At 47.3% G+C, this 17,018-nt stretch overlaps 1 long non-coding RNA gene across 7 annotated transcripts in view; it reads right to left on the minus strand.

Annotated features, from left to right (window-relative positions):
* Positions 1-17,018, minus strand: part of LOC123614301 (uncharacterized) — a 140,177-nt gene that overhangs the window by 17,463 nt on the left and 105,696 nt on the right. For 6 of the 7 annotated variants that reach the window (XR_012500069.1, XR_012500065.1, XR_006721664.2 and 3 more), the window contains one exon: positions 13,182-13,246. The exons of the other annotated variant lie outside the window; for it this stretch is intronic. This is a non-coding gene — a long non-coding RNA (uncharacterized LOC123614301). The remainder of the gene's footprint in view (positions 1-13,181; positions 13,247-17,018) is intronic. 7 annotated transcript variants of the gene reach the window in all.

Here is a 17,018-nt window from a genome sequence, read left to right on the forward strand (position 1 = left end):
CATAAGGAGCCAGGACTTTCATCCCCACAGGCCAATAATGAGGCCCTCTCTCTCCTACGCCAACTTACACGAGGTTTAAATAAAAACTACAGACTTACAACATAATACAGACGTGTCCAGGTTTCAATAGAAAATCACTTGTAATACCAAGAACCAGGAAAATCTCAAAGGAATGAAAAAAGGCAATCAAGAGATGCTAATGCAACCAGCCAACAGGATCTAATAGACATTTATGCAACATGTCACCCAAACAACAGAATACACATTCTTTTCAAGTGCCCATGGAATACATACCAAAATAGACCATGGCCCGGGCCCATTAAAACAAACCTCAACAAATTTTAAATAATTGAAATCATGCAAGTGTGTTCTCTGACCCTAATAAAATCAAACTAGAAATCAGTAACAGAAAGATAACTGGAAAACCTCCAAGTACTTGGAAACTCAACAATATGCTTCTCAACAACCCTTCTGTTAAAGAGGAAGTCTGGGGAGAAAAGAAACAATACACTGAACTGAATGAAAATGAAAGCACAACACATTAACATTGTGGGGCACAACCACAGCAGGAAATTTATAGCATGAAATAGATACATTAGTAAAGAGGGAAAGTGTCAAGGCAGTAACATAGCTCCCACTGTCAGAACCCAGAAAAAGGAGAACCAACTAAACAGAAGCAAGCAGCAGCAAGGAAATAAGAAGGGTAAGAGCAGACACCCACGACGTCGAAAACAGAAACAATAGAGAAAATCAAAACAACGAGACCGTCCTTTGAGAAATCAATAACACTGATAAATCTCTGGCCAGGTGACAAAAGAAAAAGTAGAGAAGAGACACACCACAGGGGCTCAGGATATGAGGTGGTGATGATGGTAATTCTGACGTGCGGCCACTTTCTGTTTCAGTTGACGGGAGGAAAGGGAAGCAGGTGGCAATATTGCAGTGATGTTGACAGAAATAAGTTAGGAATTTCAGATGGGTCGAGCTGTGGGACACTGCTTTGCTTTTCAAATGAGCATGGTCACAGGAGGTCGGAGAGTATTTTTCTGTGGATAAGATTCAGGCTCGGGCTGACAACGATCTTTATGGGGGAATTTTAATAGTAGCTTTGCCCAGAGCCTGGGGAGTCGATGATCTGACCTGGACAAAAATACTGTCTCTGTGAGATCATACGGCTCTCATCGTGGGATGTGGAGGAGTTTGGAGAAGTGAGCTATTAAAAAAGACAGGCTGCAAAAGGAAGACATTATGCCCCTCTGGCTCTTGCACTCTGGTTGTTCTGAGAGCAAGGTGCCGGCGGGCTCCAAGACTTAAATAATTGCGAGAAGCCCCCAGCTCTCCTCTGGCAGCAGGTTCCTTAGCTGCTAACTAAGGAAGGCTGGGTCTTTCCCACCCTGGCCTTGGAGCCTCCAGCTGCCGCTCAGTGTTTAGCCTGGCAGGCAGGAAGTGTCCCCGTGAAGTTCATCGTCTTAAGCTGGTCCCCTCGTTCATAGGCAGGAAGCGTGTGCATATGAGCACTGGAACCCCAAGAGGCCGTCCAAACCCAAGGTCGCAGTGACCTTCTGCCCTGGGCCCAGACCCCGCAGGTGGGACAGCTGGAGCGCTCACTGTGGCCCGGCTGGACAGTGCTCCGGGCAGCAGGCCTGCACCCCCGCGTTCTTCAGCCATTCCTTGCTCTAGTGGATGTCACAGGGGCAGGACCAAGAGAAGTGTCTTCTCCCCACACCTCAACCCTCCATTTTTGTGTAAAAGTAACTTTCTATTCTCAAAAGCTTATTAACATCAGAACTTCAATAATGAAATAAAATCAGCTTTAGAGGAAGGAAAACAAACCCCCTTCCCACCAACACAATTACTTTCTCACATTCTCCTTCAGTCTAAGTGGTGTTACGCATATAGTTTTAAAGACGTGCGACCAACAGTCTACAATCTGTAGTCTGGTTTTCACTTGACATTATGTCATAAGCATCATTAATGTTGCTCTATGGCTTCATAATTATTTTTCAGAGCTTCATGGCATATACTCCACTGAGTTACTAGACCATCATTTATTTAGTCATTCCCTAATAATGAACATTTAGCTCATTTGCAACGTTTGGCGACGATGGTGGCTGCTGTATGAATGTCTTTGTATTTATAGTCAGTTTCTTCTATTAAATTCTTCCTGAGGATAAAATACAGGGGGTGGGCTTACTGGGTTGAAAGGTATGAACATTTTGTTTTTCTTCTTAATACATATCACCTTCCAAAAGGATGGAACCAATTTACAATGTTTCCAGCTATGTACGATGGTCCTGCTCCTTCCCAACTTCTCTCACATCGGCAGCTGCGATACGAATTTGCATTATGAATTTTTCTAGCCAGTTTGTATAGTACCCCACATCTGCTGCAATTGCATCTCTTGGATTGTTACTGTCTTCCCTCTCTCCGACCCTTTAGTACAGGGAGATTGAGCAATCCACCGTGCTCTGCTGGACGTGACTTTCTAGGACACTCCTATAGCCCCAACTAAACCCTGAATCTTAATCACTGATTCTTAAACCTGAGTAGAATCTCCCTGCCTGCCCCTGACTCCTGCCGGTTTTGATTCTCTTCCAGATTCTTTTAGCATGGCATGTTTTCTGTCTCATCAAGTCCTCCAATGGTTTCAATGAAAGAATTACTGTTTCACACTCTCTGGACAGCATTCTTCCCTCCCTGATGCTAAGCGCTGATGCAGACAATTAGTGCGGGTGGTAAGGAAAAGAGCATTTCCCATACATTTGATTATAACTTACTTTGTCTTTGTGGGACTTGTCTATGTCCTTTGACATTTCATTCATTCATTCCAACAAATATCACTGAGTGCTTAAGGTATTCTGGATGGCAGAGGTTTGACAATGAAAACATAGTGTCTGTCCTCACCTAGCTCACAGTTTACTGGGGCACACACACTATTAACAAGCAAGAGAGTAAAGGAATAATATATCGGGCAGTGATGGGTTCTAAGGAAGCAAAACCTAAAGCAGGGCAAAGGGACAGAGAGTGCTGGGGAAGTGTGGGCAATGGGGTTCTGGAGCTGGCTCGCACCAGTTCTTGAAAATTGTGTATATCTCTCCCCAACCCATGTTCAATGACCTCATGTTGACAGCCTGAAATTGGTCACGGAAGTATTCACATCACACACATAAAAGTCTACCATTCAGGAACAGCTTGTTGTTAAACTTTTATCAGCACACAACGGTGCTAGACGTCCGCAAAAATCCACTCCCCTCGTTCTCATACACAGTGGCATATTGTGTGGTTAGCCAGGGAAAATCTCACTGAGAAGATATCGGACCTGGAGGAGGTGAGGAAGGAGCCCTATGGGTATCTGGGAGACAAGCATTTCAGGGAGAGGGAACAGCCAGTGCAAAGTCCTGAGGCAAGGTGTGGTTGGCATGTCTGAGAAACAGCAAGGAGGCCAGTGCAGCTGAAGCAGATCTGGAGGGGGTGAGGAGCAGCAGGAGGGTGGGAAGTGATGAGACGGGGGGTTGGGGCGGAGACTGGTGGGAGGTCGATGGCTGTTTGCACTGGTAGTGAAGGTGAAGAAAGGGTTAGATTCTGGATACAGAGTCCAGGAAGAACCCACAGTATTTGCTGATGGATCAGATATGCCATGTGTGAGAAAGACGCTGAGATGATCTCTTTCTATTAAGGCCTTTTCTTACACTGCCTTTAAAGACAGCGTTTTAGTTTAGGGAGATTGGAGGCATGGTGGCAGAGTCTACCCCTCAGCTCTAGTTTATACTTCTTACTTCTACACAAACCTTATTCTGGGGAAAGATTTCCTTTGAACTATGTTTGATTTTGAGTAAGGCAACCACGCACAGCTGTGGGGGAGAGTGCCGGACGTCTACAAAAGTCCACTCTCCCCCGTTCTCAGGCACAGTAGCAGAGTTCACACTGGGAGGGGGGCAGCGAGATGCAGCTCTGGGCACGAGTCGGGGCCGGGGAGGTGAGTCAAAGCGTCACTTCCATGGGAGCGCCACTCGAAAGAGAGTTTCCCTCTTCTCCTACCCCATAAGCTCAAACATGGAAGCCACACGTGTTGATGACCTGGCTGTGACCATGAGCCAAGAACTGTGGAGCAGTAAGACACAGGAAACTGAGGTTCTGAGATGAGCAGGTGGAGCAGAGCTGACCCCCCCCCACTTCCTTCAGGACAGTTCCGCAGGAGAGAAAACATAATCTTTATAAAGCCATAGTTTCTTGGGAGCCTTTTGGTTCAGCAGCTTAACTTTACATAATCTTAACTGAATATAAGAGCTAATTCCAAAACAAACCAATGAACCAGTGGAAAATCGGAAGGTAGAAAGTGACAGGTTCCAACCTGGGGAGTCAGACCCACTAGGTGAGCACAGGATGGAGGAAGACCAAGGGCAAGGGGTCATCCAGTCGCTGGGAGCACTGACAGAGGGGAGCCACGATTTCAGGTGGGGACAGTGGGAACAGATCAACACTGCTAACAGTGAGTAGGAAGGCGCTGGGCGAAGAAGAGGAAGAATTCTGGAGTTTTCAGGCAAGAAGACTTTCCCAGCATGAGACCAATACATCCTGGGAAGTCGGGGGCTGAGGTCAAAAGTCCGCAGGGGAAGTCAGTCCACCGTGGAAAAGGCGAAATGTGAGAAAACATCCTAGGAGAACACATTCTCGCAGTCACTGAGGAGGTAGGTAGAAAGGACCCAGTAGGTCTTTTGAAAAACACGTCTTTTATTAGCCATGCACTAACCTTGATCTATGCTGGGGGGTGGGGGGGAAGACACCTAACAACCTTCCCCATTAAAGTTAATGGCGACTCTCCTATAAAGTCTCAGGGCAGAACACGGCGTGATGGATCTGTATGATTATTTCACGAAGCTTCCCAAAGATAAACAAGGCTCTTAAGAGACGTGTTTATTGGTGAACAATTTATATCGGCGTCCGTCCCATCAGCCGGAAGGTAATACACAATTGCTGAGGGTAGGGCGGGAAACGATTACAAGTTTGGCTCCAGCTGGCGCTGCCCCCATGGGAACGCAGTACAGAACTGCTGAACCACAATGAAGATGAATTGGTGCCCTGGGTGAGCACCTCCTGAGAGCCAACGCGCAGCCCCTAGCTCTCTCACAGGAGCGGCTATCGCCGGGCCCTTGGGGGAGGGAGCAAGGGTTCCCATCAACCACCTGGGAGGTGAGGTCAACGTCACCAGCAGGAGGAAAGGAGTCGTGCCCTCACACTCCAAGGTCCTGTTCAGGCACCTCCGTGAGCCTAAGTTTCAGCCAGAGGGACTGGACCTCCATCTTCCCGTAGCCCTCTGGGTGTCTACAGCTGGAAGAGCTCTGCCCTCTTCCCTCCTCTCTGCATCCTCCACGCTTTGTCACTCTACGGGGACATTCCTTGAGTTCTAGTCTTCTCCACTGCCTAATGTCTACGTCTCCTGTGGTTTGGATTTTATCCCCTGAAGTGGTCCTGCTTGGGTTCACACCGGGGCCCAGCCATTCTTTAACTCTGCGATGTTGGGCCCAGTGTCCTCATTTGTGAAATGCAGATGATAAATCCAAGGAGCGGCATTAGAGGATCATGGTTCAGAGCACAGGCTCTCCAGCGGGACTGCCTGGGTTTGAATCTCAGCCCCACCAGCTATCAGCTGTGTGACCTCGGGCAATCTACTTAACCCTACTTAAAAATGAGGATAACACTAGAACTTGCCTCATGTGACTGTGTAAGGATTACATAGCAATAAATGTTAGCAATCATTAGTTGAACGGTTGTTGTAAGGATTACTTGAAAAAAATACATCTACAAGGCTGAGATTGATGTCCAGGACGTGGAACCTTTGGGCAGCTGTTTGCTATTATTACTTAGATTCATGGATTACCTCCCAAACTGCCAACTCAATGGAACATTTTCTTCATCTTACTGGAAAGTACTGGAAACCGTCACTCCCATAATCCTGAACGTCCTGTTCCCTGGACACCCACGAACACAGCAGTCTCCCGGTTCTCCTCGTTCCCTTCCAGCTGTTCCTTCTGTTTTCTTTCGGGACTTCCTCCTTTTCCAGGAACCTTTCAGAGGTTGATGGTCCCTAAGGTTCATCCTACATGCTCATCTTATTCCCGTGCTGCACCCTCTCCCTAATTTAATCTATTCTCTTGGCTTCATACTATCCTGCAGCTCAAAGACTCCCGTCTTCTCTCTTGAGCTTACTGCTTCCTTCCTCAACACCCCCAGCTGGAAGGTCCATGCACACCTCCAAACTCACCTGGGGTCACCCCGACCGTCTCCTGCAGCTGCTCTTTCCCATGTTCTGTGCTCCTGTCGGCAATCACACTCACTCACTGACACTGGAAATGCTGTCAGCCTGACTTTCCCTCCCACAGCGTTTTTAGCCACTCAGTCCACAAGCTCTGCCAGTTGTTACCTCAAGCATTTATCAGAGAGGTCACCCCTTCATGCTCACTGCCGTTCCCCAAGTCCAGGCCACTTCATCTCTCAATAGAATTGCCCCATCACTTCCTCAGTGACCTCCTCCCTCCTGCCTTCCCCTGCCAATCCATTTCCTGCACAGCAACAGGGTGATATAAAATACAGGTTATTTCCATTATTTCGTGCTTAAAAGTTTCCAGCCTTACTACCCTCAGCAATAAATCCAAAAGCTCCAACACAGCTCAGCAAGGCCGCGGCTTCACCTGCACCTCCCCTGAGCCCTGGTGAGAGGAGGAGCGCTGGTCTCCAGCCCACAGCACACTAGTTCCCACTTTCATCCACTGCTCACAGCGCTCCCGCTCACATAGCACCTGCCCATAGTTCACCACTCGTAGGATTCACCTCAGGTGTCAGCCGGCCCCACCTTCCCCTTCCTCCGAGTCTCACTGCCCCTCTGGGCCTCGGTCCTGCGTTCATTCCTATCACTGCACCTGAAACAACAGACTGAAACGGTCTTTGTGTCTGTCTATCCCACTAGACTGTAAGCTCTGTGACGGCAGGCACTGGCTCTGGTTTTTCCCTGATAGTCCTAGGTGCTAGCACACTAACAGGCATATCACAGGGGCCCAATAAACACTTTTTTTTTTTTTTAAAGACAATGAGCTCATGGAGAGACAGACTGGAATCCAGCTGAGGTCAAGTCCTTCAAAGGAGAGGCAACAGGCTGTCCCATCCAAACTAGTTGGGTGTGTGTGTAGAGGGGCTGTCTCCTTAGGCTACAGTTTCTGGAAGAACTGAAGAAGCCTATTAGACATGAGGGGCAGGAAACGGGGTGAGGAGTGGGTGTCAGCATCCACCTGGTTGGGGTTCTCCAGGTAACCTGAACTGAGCAGGGAGGGGCGGTAGTGAGGACCATCATGAGGAAGCATGAAGGGGGTACTAAGAGGGCTGATGTTAAGCTGGTTGTGCCATATTATCTGCCACCAGAACTGCTCCTCTGTCTGTAACCATGCCTCTGCAATATGACTTTACAGCTCTTCCCATCAGGAGGTGAAGTCGGCTTCCCTCCGTCTTGAGCCTAAGTCAGCCTCCTGGCCTGCCGCAGCCAACAGGAAGGGGCAGAAGTGACACTGTGATCAGTCTGAGCCTAGCACTCTAGGGGCTCTGTGGACTCTTCTCTCTTGAAAACCTGTCTGGTCATGTGAACAAGCCCAGGCTAGCCCGCTGGATGATGAGGGACCACGGGGACTGGAGCCCAGGTGTCCAGCACAGGCAGTAGAATCATGAGTGCGGTGCCTAGCAGCAAAGCCACCCAACAGCTGACCTATGCCTGACTGCAGGGGTCCGAGGGGGACAGAAGGGCCACCCGCTGAGCCCAGTCCCAACTGCCAGGACACGGCATCATGAACCAGATAAATGGTATGGTTTTGGCTACACAGTTTGGGGGGATGCTTGTTATGTAGGAATAGATAACTAAAGCACCATTTAACAAAGCTGGATGCGATCTGAGAGTCAGAGAAAGTGATGTGTGACCCTTACCCCACACTCAGCTCTCACTGCAAGGAATGCCATCGTCCTTTCAACTTGATTTTACTGGGCGTTATCAGGGAAATTTTCTATATCCTGTCTCCAAAGGCCCACTTCCAGAGCCCCTATCATCTTTGACATGATCCCCAAGGAAAGCCAGGAGCAACGTCTACACCACCCACAAGGCCACCGTCTAGCTGTTTCGGCCACTGTTTGGAGGTGTGTGCCTTGATGGGGAAGCCCGGGAAGGTAAGGACCGTGGCACTGACAAGTCTAGACCTGAAACCGGACACTGGCTAACTGTGCAATTAAACCTCCTTGAGCCTCAGTTTCTCCATCAGTAAAATGGGGACAATCATGCTTATCTCACAGGGTCACAGTTAGGATGGAAAGAGATAGCACCTGTGAGGGGCCTGTCTCACCATAGCATCATTACAAAGGGTGGGGGAAATCATGGAGGTGGGGGGCCGAGCCGAGCCAAGCTTCAGAAAGATGTTTTCTCCCCCTTGAATGGGGAGAGGGTCCTAGCGCTCCCTTGCCGGCTACAGGCCTGGGTTCAGATGATTTAGAGCCATCAGAGGGGCCTTGAGGCAGGGGGGCTTCCCCTTAGCCTCAGAAATCATCCGCCTAGCCAGAAATCACAGGTCCTGCCCCTTAATGACTCTGCTGACGTCCCGGTCAGGACAGGGCCGTGCTCTTGGCAAACCTTCTCTGCTCTTTGTGCTGGCGGTGTAGTGTTTAGTGAATTTCTTCCTGTTTTGGAGCCCAGAAATGATTGTCTTGGTGGCCAGGCCACGTGTTTTCCTCACAGAAGAACGTGTGAGTGGGGAGTGGTTTGCTCATTTGCAGCCAGTGCCCACCCCCACCACCCCAGTCTGCACCCCCACCCGCCACATTGCTCCAATTCCTGTGGGCCAGCAGGCTTAGCCCCGGGGCGTGGGCTTACGTCTGTCAGGAGCCTGATTGAGGGTTAGGAAAAATCATTTGGGACGTGATGACAATCACAGGCACAGACCTTACACTTGTGGCTGCTGTTTCTTTTCATAGATGGTTCCCAGGGGGCCTCTGTCCTAAGCAGTTGCCAATCTCTGCTAAAAGGCTCCACATTTCCCCATAGCTCTAGAAAACTTTAAAGGGGGAAAACACTCAAGCTTTGGGTCATCTACTCTTTTTGTTACCCTCCGTCTCATTCCAGATGCTTCCAGAATTTTTGTATATACACACATCTGTACACACGGATATACATACATATGCATGTGTAAGTTACCTCTCTCCATACGCGTGTATGCGCGCGTGTGTGGAGAAATAATACATGTAAGCACGCGGGTACCTGCAAACATACGTGTGTGTGTGTAAAGTGACATCGCACTGATCAGCAGCCTTTTTGTTTTCACTTAATATAGCATAAACTTTTTTTTTTTTCTGATCGGTAAACTTTTACTAAAAGGCCACAATATCTAGAGACCAAAAGTCAAAGTCAGTGCATGAAAGACCTTGTTTGATAGTGTCTTTTAAAGACTTCAGTTTGCATGTTTTAGGAAAGGGCATAAACCCTACCCCCCTGACTGGCCCTAGAAGTGTATGAGATTGTCATCCTGAGTTTTCTATTATTAAAAATTATTATTAGCCCACCATAGCAATCAATATTTCTCAGTAGTAACTGGCATTTAGGGCCAAGCGATTCCTTGTTTTCTGGGACGAGTTTGTACATCAAAGGGCATTTAGCATCTCTGGTCCCCACTCACTCAACGTCAGGAGTGCCTGCAGGTCAGTGAACAAAAACGGACCTCATGCGTGGCCAGCCTGGGTCATCTGTTCTCATCCTGGGCAAATGGTAGCTCACAGTAGACTCTCCCTCATACATATATGTTCACGTATGATGATCATATGTCCTAGCTCACCTGGGGCAGTCCCAGGAACTCCTGGGGTCCAGATGTGGTTACTACAAGCCCCCTCTTTCACTCTCAGAAGTATCTTTGTTTGGATGATAAACCATTTGGCTACCCCAAGTGTAAAGGCCCTCCTTCAGAACTAGTTAGACTTTACAGAGCTCTGCCCAGCACAGACTAGCTGCTAAGGGTGCTAGGTGTGTCTTCCCGGAGTTCATCTGGCTGTCTGCTGGAGGATGGTGATGCCATGGACAGATCTATTCCCAGCTCCAGGGTTAAACATAAGGGCATTACAGTGACAGGGGGAAATTTTTTTAAAGAAGTGATTAGAGCATTGGCTTAAGGACAGAGCTTGGCTAGAGAGGCAGGGTGTCTGGTGACTCCTTAGAGTCAAGAAAAGCTGGAGCTTTACGAAGAGGGAGAAACTCTTTCCACCCTTTCTGGAACCCCAAGTCACAAATGTGGTATGAACAGTCATGCTGTGTACTGTGTATCTACTGACGTACTGCATGTGTATCTGTGCTTTATACACCTCTCTCCAAGAACCAACTTTTGACCCCTTAGAGGAGCTCTCACTCCTGCTGAGAATGTGTGTCCTAGCTGCCCAGACCCCATGTTTCACACATGAGGCCCAGGGAAGGGAAGGGAAGCAGAACCTCAGGGTATGACGGGCTTCAGGCACCTCTTGCCCTCCCCGCCCTGGAAACTTGCATTTCCTCTGGGCACACCCACAGGCGGAGGATCAGCCTGGCTTGGAAACCCTCACCCTCGTCCTGACTGGGTGGTGGACGGTGGGTCCCAGAGATCACTCAGGCCAGAAGCAGAGCTGGGACTCAGGACTTCCCAGTGTGGGGCTAGAGCTCTTACTCGGGTCCATTATGTCTCTCCTTGGATTTCCTCCTAAGATGCTTAAATCTTCACTCTCCCATTTACAACTAAAAGATGAAATAGGTTTGGAGGGACAGATGTCTCAGAGAGAAGGGTCTCAGAGGCTACAGGAGATACATGTTCAACAGCCACTTAAAAAGCAGATCCAGTGGACTGGGACTCTTCTGTGGGCAGGCTGGAGAAGTAGATTCTGTTGCAAACCCTCTAGTTAACCCCTTCATGAGGGGGTGAATGTTCATTCACTCAGGGCTTAGGAGAGGTTTTTTCCCCCCCGGGAACCACGCCCTGGTTATCTGGGACATGGAAGAAGGTTCACCCCAAACCTTTGACGGCAAAGGGGCTGGGATGAAGGTAACTTGGACTGATCGACCTGCAGACCCCACTTCTGCCTAATGCTGTTTCCAGCTGGATCCTTAAGTGTTTAGAGCAGGCCCCGTGCAGGAAACGTGTCCTGTGTTGAAAGCCAAGGTTCTTGCTATTGTCCATTCTTATTTACGGCCTTTTGTGGGGTTTGGTGCTCCTTGAAAGAGACCTGTCAGCTATTCTGTGGGGGACTCTGTTTATGGACACACGATTTGCTTGCTGTTAAGTTATGCATGAATCATGGGCATTTACTACACGCTGGAAGACCACAGGATTTTACAAGAGGTGGTGCCTTTCCTGCTGTCAGGTTTCTCAAATGTCCCTTCTGACCTTGTTCATCTAACCTCACCTCAGATTCATACTTTCCACTAGGAATGGTGGGCTGCTCCCGGCTTTTAGAAGTTAAAAGTATTCTGATATAAATAGCTCATACAACTTAATAACAACAACAACAAAAACAAACAAACAACGCAATCCAAAAACAGGCAGAAGACCTAAACAAGCAATTCTCCAATGAAGACATATAAATGACCAAAAGGCACATGAAAAAATGCTCAATATCGCTTCTTAGAGAAATGCAAATCAAAACTATAATGAGGTATCACCTCACACCAGTCAGAATGGCCATTATTAAAAAGTCCACAAATGATAAACACTGCAGAGGGTGTGGAGAAAAGGGAGCGCTCCTACACGGCTGGCGGGAATGCAGTTTGGTATAGCCACTGTGGAAAACAGTACGGCGATTCCTCAAAAAACGAAAAATAGACTTACCATCTGATCCAGCAATCCCATTCTTGGGCATATATCCAGAGGGAACTCTAATTCAAAAAGATACATGCGCCCCAATGTTCAGAGCAGCACTATATACAATATCCAAGACATGGAAGCAACCTAAATGTCCATCGACAGATGACTGGATAAAGAGGTTGTGGTATATTTATACAATGGAATACTACTCAGCCATAAAAAAGAATAAAATAATGTAATTTGCAGCAACATGGATGGACCTTGAGATTGTCATTCTAAGTGAAGTAAGCCAGAAAGAGAAAGAAAAATGCTATATGATATCACTCATATGTGGATTTAAAAAAAAGAAAAAAAGAGGACACTAATGAATTCATCTACAAAACAGAAGCAGACTTGCAGACATAGTAAACGATCATGGTTACCAGGAGAAAGGGGGTGGGAAGGGATAAATTTGAGAGTTTGAGATTTGCAAATGTTAGTCACTGTATGTAAAAATAGATTAAAAACCCAAATTTCTTCTGCATAGTACAGGGAACTATATTCCATATCTTAAAATAACTTTAATAAAAAGAATATGAAAATGAATATGTGTATGTATATACATGACTGGGTGTGCTGTACACTAGAAATGGACACATCGTAACTGACAATACTTCAATTAAAAAAAAACCCTATCCTGAACATATGTGACAAGAAACACTTTGGGAATCAGTATATGTTACTATCAACATTAATATAAATAATTATATTATTTGTTGGGCTCTGTGTGCCAGATCAATGCTTAGCACATCCATGGACTAACTCACTGAATGCTCATAAACACATTGTGATCTATAAATATATATATATATATATTTTGATTCTCTCATGACACAGAGGATAAAACTGAGGCTCAGAGAAGTTAAGCAACTTGATGAAGGGTACACACGGAGGAGGTGATCCAAATTCAGATCCACCTGAGGCCGAGCCTGAGCTCTTCATTCCAGGGATATCCCGGCTCAGAGAACTTGGGCCAAGAGTGCCCTGTTCACCTGTTCTCTCTGAAGCACATGTGCTCCCAGTGTCTCTGCTGACCAGGAATGCGGTGTGGGGTCACAAAGACAGCACGGCCTCAAAGTCAGAAGATCTGGATGTGAGTAGCCACCACTGTCCACTTATATTAAGTTTACTATAAAGACCGAATGTGACAGTGTGCATGACTAAGGTCTTTATAATTGCAGGTTGTGATGGCTTCTATAAACAAAAGACGGCTGTTACATGTATATCCATACCTGTCTCTACATGCTGATACACAACACACACACAGACACACATACAAGAATATGCATCGTGGTTACTCACAGTTGGACAAGCCATTCTTGGGATTAGGATTTCCAAACTGAAGGGGCCTAAGAGATCACCTGCACCTGACAAATGAGGACAATGAGGTTTGGTAAGAGATTTCTTCGTACTCTCCCCAGGGCTAGCGAAATGCCAGTGAGGCTTGGAGACAAATGACTCAAGGGTAGATGGGGACCAAAGAGTTGTAACATTTACACGTAATACTGGAAAGCTTAGATCTCTTGGTGGGAGGAAGCCAGTCCAGACTGGGAGAGGAGCAGACTGGAACCAGAGAGACAGCCAAGATGACTGGGGGAGGGGTGTGTCGAGCAGGAAGGGAAGGTTCTGGGTGGCTGGACAATACTCTCTGTTCTTAAAGGAGAGTATTCAGAAAGCTTTCCATCTGGGCTGACCTAATACTGTCTTCTTCACGTGTCCTCAGTTTTCTTTCCATGTGCAATGAACGCTGTTCTATGGTGGTCCACCTATGAGTAACTGGGTTTTACTGTGTTCAGGGAGGCTGGACTCCTGAGAGTGTATATTTGACATCTTACCAGGAGGCTGGACTCTGGAGTGTACTGGAGGGCAGCCCCAAGGGCAAGTCAGCTCCCAAGACTAGGAAGTGGCTGGGAAAGGAGCCAGAACTGAACCCACCAGTCTCGGGTAGGAGGGCCCAGGTGAAGCCATTTGGTTTTACTGAAGGGACTCCTTGGCCAAATTCCATACTCATCTCACCCATGAGGCCCCCAGATGCCACATCTCCCCCAGTCTTTCCTCAGAGCTCTAGCTGACCCCACCCTCATCTTTCTCCTCCTATCTTCCTGCAAATGCCTGGTCCTGGTCCAAACTAGATGAGAGGGTACCGACAGATAATCCAAGTCCACAGCTGACAAAACAACCCACAGCACACGTCCTGTGCCCAGATGGGGACTGAGGGTCAACTGTGTCATCTGTCTTTATGAAGAGAGCATGTTATTATACTAATTACAGTGTACCGGGCTTTACTGGGAACCAAAAATAGATATACGTGGCTTCTAGGGACAGGCACCAACATTCCTTTGGCTTCCTTGGCTATGTGATTTTTTTTTTTTGGACAAATCTTTGCCACGATGAGAAAAAAAAGGAGGACTGCCAAAAACTGTGCTGTCTTAAGGCATTTTTCAAAGAGCGTTTGCATCTGACCTGTGCTACAGTCACACGTGCCCCTAAACATGACGCTGTCCCAACGGTCGTGCGTGACTGCAAAGGACACAAAAGAGGCTCCAGCTTTTTCATTTCCAGGCTCCTTACATCTCTTAATGAGGACTTGGCCATCACAGTCCAGCCCGGGTGGGCCAAGGAGAGCTTCTCCCTGGAGAAGAAATTGGTGAGAGTTTTGGGCTGACTCTGCACCAGGAGGAGAGAAGGAATTAGCATTTATCGAGCTCCCGCTATGTGCTCCTGTGGGCCAGATGCTTCTGCTGATCGCTGCAAAACCTCTGGAAGGTAAATGAAGAACTGAGGGCTCTGGATAAAGAAATCAAGGGTGGAGCTGGAATCTGGGCTCAAGTCTTTTCGGTCCAAGCCTGTGTTTTTCTTGTGTTATCTCGGGATAAAATTAGTCCACGGCACAAAAAACAAGCTTCTTAGTACCCGGCTGCCTATGAGATACTTCTTGGGAAATACAGTGGCGGTGAAATGGAAAAGGATAGGAAAACACTGTCATTATTTCTGTTCTCAGGTAGGCATAATGAATTGATGTTCACAAACTCAAATGCCTTCGATGGCCTGATGGGATGAGTACATGTGAGTGAGTGAAGTGTAGTGAATAAGGAAGCTGGGATAGGGGGAGCGCTGGAATGGAACCAGGGCACACACGTCCCATTGAAAGCCATCAGCAGTCACATTAAAAAAATACATACTGTCGGTCAAACCAAGCATGTCTGTGAACCAGTCAGGACCAAGGATTGTCATTTTCAGACTGCTGATTCAGATGTCCTTCTCGGTATCTAAGTACTGTGTATGTTTGATTTCTTCTGTTTTTCAAAAAGGAGAATAAATATGTTACCTACACAAATTCAAAAACTACACACGCACACGGGTGTGTGTCTACATATACCCCAAGTGGAAGGAATATGAGGAGTGTCACACTGTTATTTGTACTTTTCTTCAAATTTCTTTCTCCTATGAAAAGTAAACACAGCATGTGAAAATTGTAGAGCAAACTGAGTGTGACTCACTGACGTTACAGATGAAGAAACTGAAGTCCAGTCTCACGCTGCTAACTCCTGGGGGAGCTGGACTTGGAGCACCTGACTGTCAGGCCAGCATTCCTTTCTCCACACGCTCATCCAAGTACAAGTGTGACTGCCAGGCAGGGGTCAGAGCACTGTGTATGGAAATGCTTGCAGCGGGGGCTACACTGTGTTAAGGCCAAGTTCAGACAGTGGGACCCTGTTCCACCAGCAGAGAAGGACCAGACTGCATGTGCATGAAGAAGTGAAGATGTGAGGCTGGTGCTCTAACCCAGCCTCCACCTGGCCTGGGCTCTCGATGCGCCGTCGGGTCCAGGTGGGAGATGCTCTAAGGGTGATGCTCTTGTTCTGAGAGTGGAGCCGTGACATCCTCCCTTGGGATGGAACAAGAGGCTCTGAGTGGACACGTGAAAGGAGAATTTCCTTTAAGCCGAACTTGAAACTTCACTTGCCAGGCTGAAATTTGTTCTAACTCTATAGACGAAAGTGCTTTGAATTCCTTGGGAAATGAATCAGAATATTAGAGCTGGAAGGAACTCTGAGGGAGAACCAGGCAAATTCCTCATTACTAATGGGGAAACAGGAGCAGGAGGGGAAGGCATGATCGCACTGTGGGTGTGCGGGTCCCACAAAAATATTTTTTGCTGGGTCCCTGTCTATACAAACAATAATAAAAGATTATAATTAGAAAATTATCTTATAAATACTATGATAAGTAATGATAAATTAAATCATGCACACGTGAAGATTCTTTGTGGACTCCAGGCACCGTCTCTTCCTTTTTAGGTCCATGAACCATTGCTTCGTCTTTTTTATTGCGAGATGCACCACTCCTGGGGAAAATCATATCTCCCACTAGGAGAAAAAGACAACAACACTCACAGTGCCATGGCTCTGGGGAGCCTCTTTGTATTGAAACAAAATAGATCTTCTTGCCTCTGCAGTTCCCTGAAGCCATCTATTTAACGCTGGGCTGTATCACTACTCTCCATGTTCCGTGCCATCTGTGAATAATGGCTCCCTGTGAGTCTCTCAAAGATCGTGCCTGTGCGGTGTTGATGATGACCACGGTATCAATCAGGGTCATGCAGAGAAACAGAGCCAGCAGGACGTGCACATATTAAAAGATTTGCTGTCAGGAACTGGCTTATTCCATTGTGGGAGCTGGCTAGCGAAGTCTAAAGTCTACAGGGCAGGATGCTGGGAAGGGGGCCTGGAACTGGCTGGCAGGCTTGGGCAGACACCGCTGTTGATGGGCAGAATTTCCTCTTCTTCAGGAAAGCCTCTGTTCTGCTCTTAAGGCCTTTCAGCTGATGGGATGAAGCCCATTCGGATTACTGAGCATAACCTCCTTTCCGTGAAGTCAACTGGTTATAGAGGTTTATCACATCTACCTAGATTAGGATTTGCTTGAATAACCTGGACTAGAGCGTAGCCAAGACGGCACATGAAACTGACCATCACAGCTACGAATGCACCCCCAGACTAGGCTGGGAAATAGGAATGATATTTCTTTTTCTGGTCAAGTTAAATCTACAGCTTAGGATTTTATAGTGTAAAGGTAGAACACCACATCTTCCAAGCATATTTTCTCTTCAATTCTTCAGGCTGTAACTACTGCATT

The sequence above is a fragment of the Camelus bactrianus genome, chromosome 17 (assembly GCF_048773025.1).
Source record: "Camelus bactrianus isolate YW-2024 breed Bactrian camel chromosome 17, ASM4877302v1, whole genome shotgun sequence".
In the NCBI taxonomy this organism is placed as follows: domain Eukaryota; kingdom Metazoa; phylum Chordata; class Mammalia; order Artiodactyla; family Camelidae; genus Camelus; species Camelus bactrianus.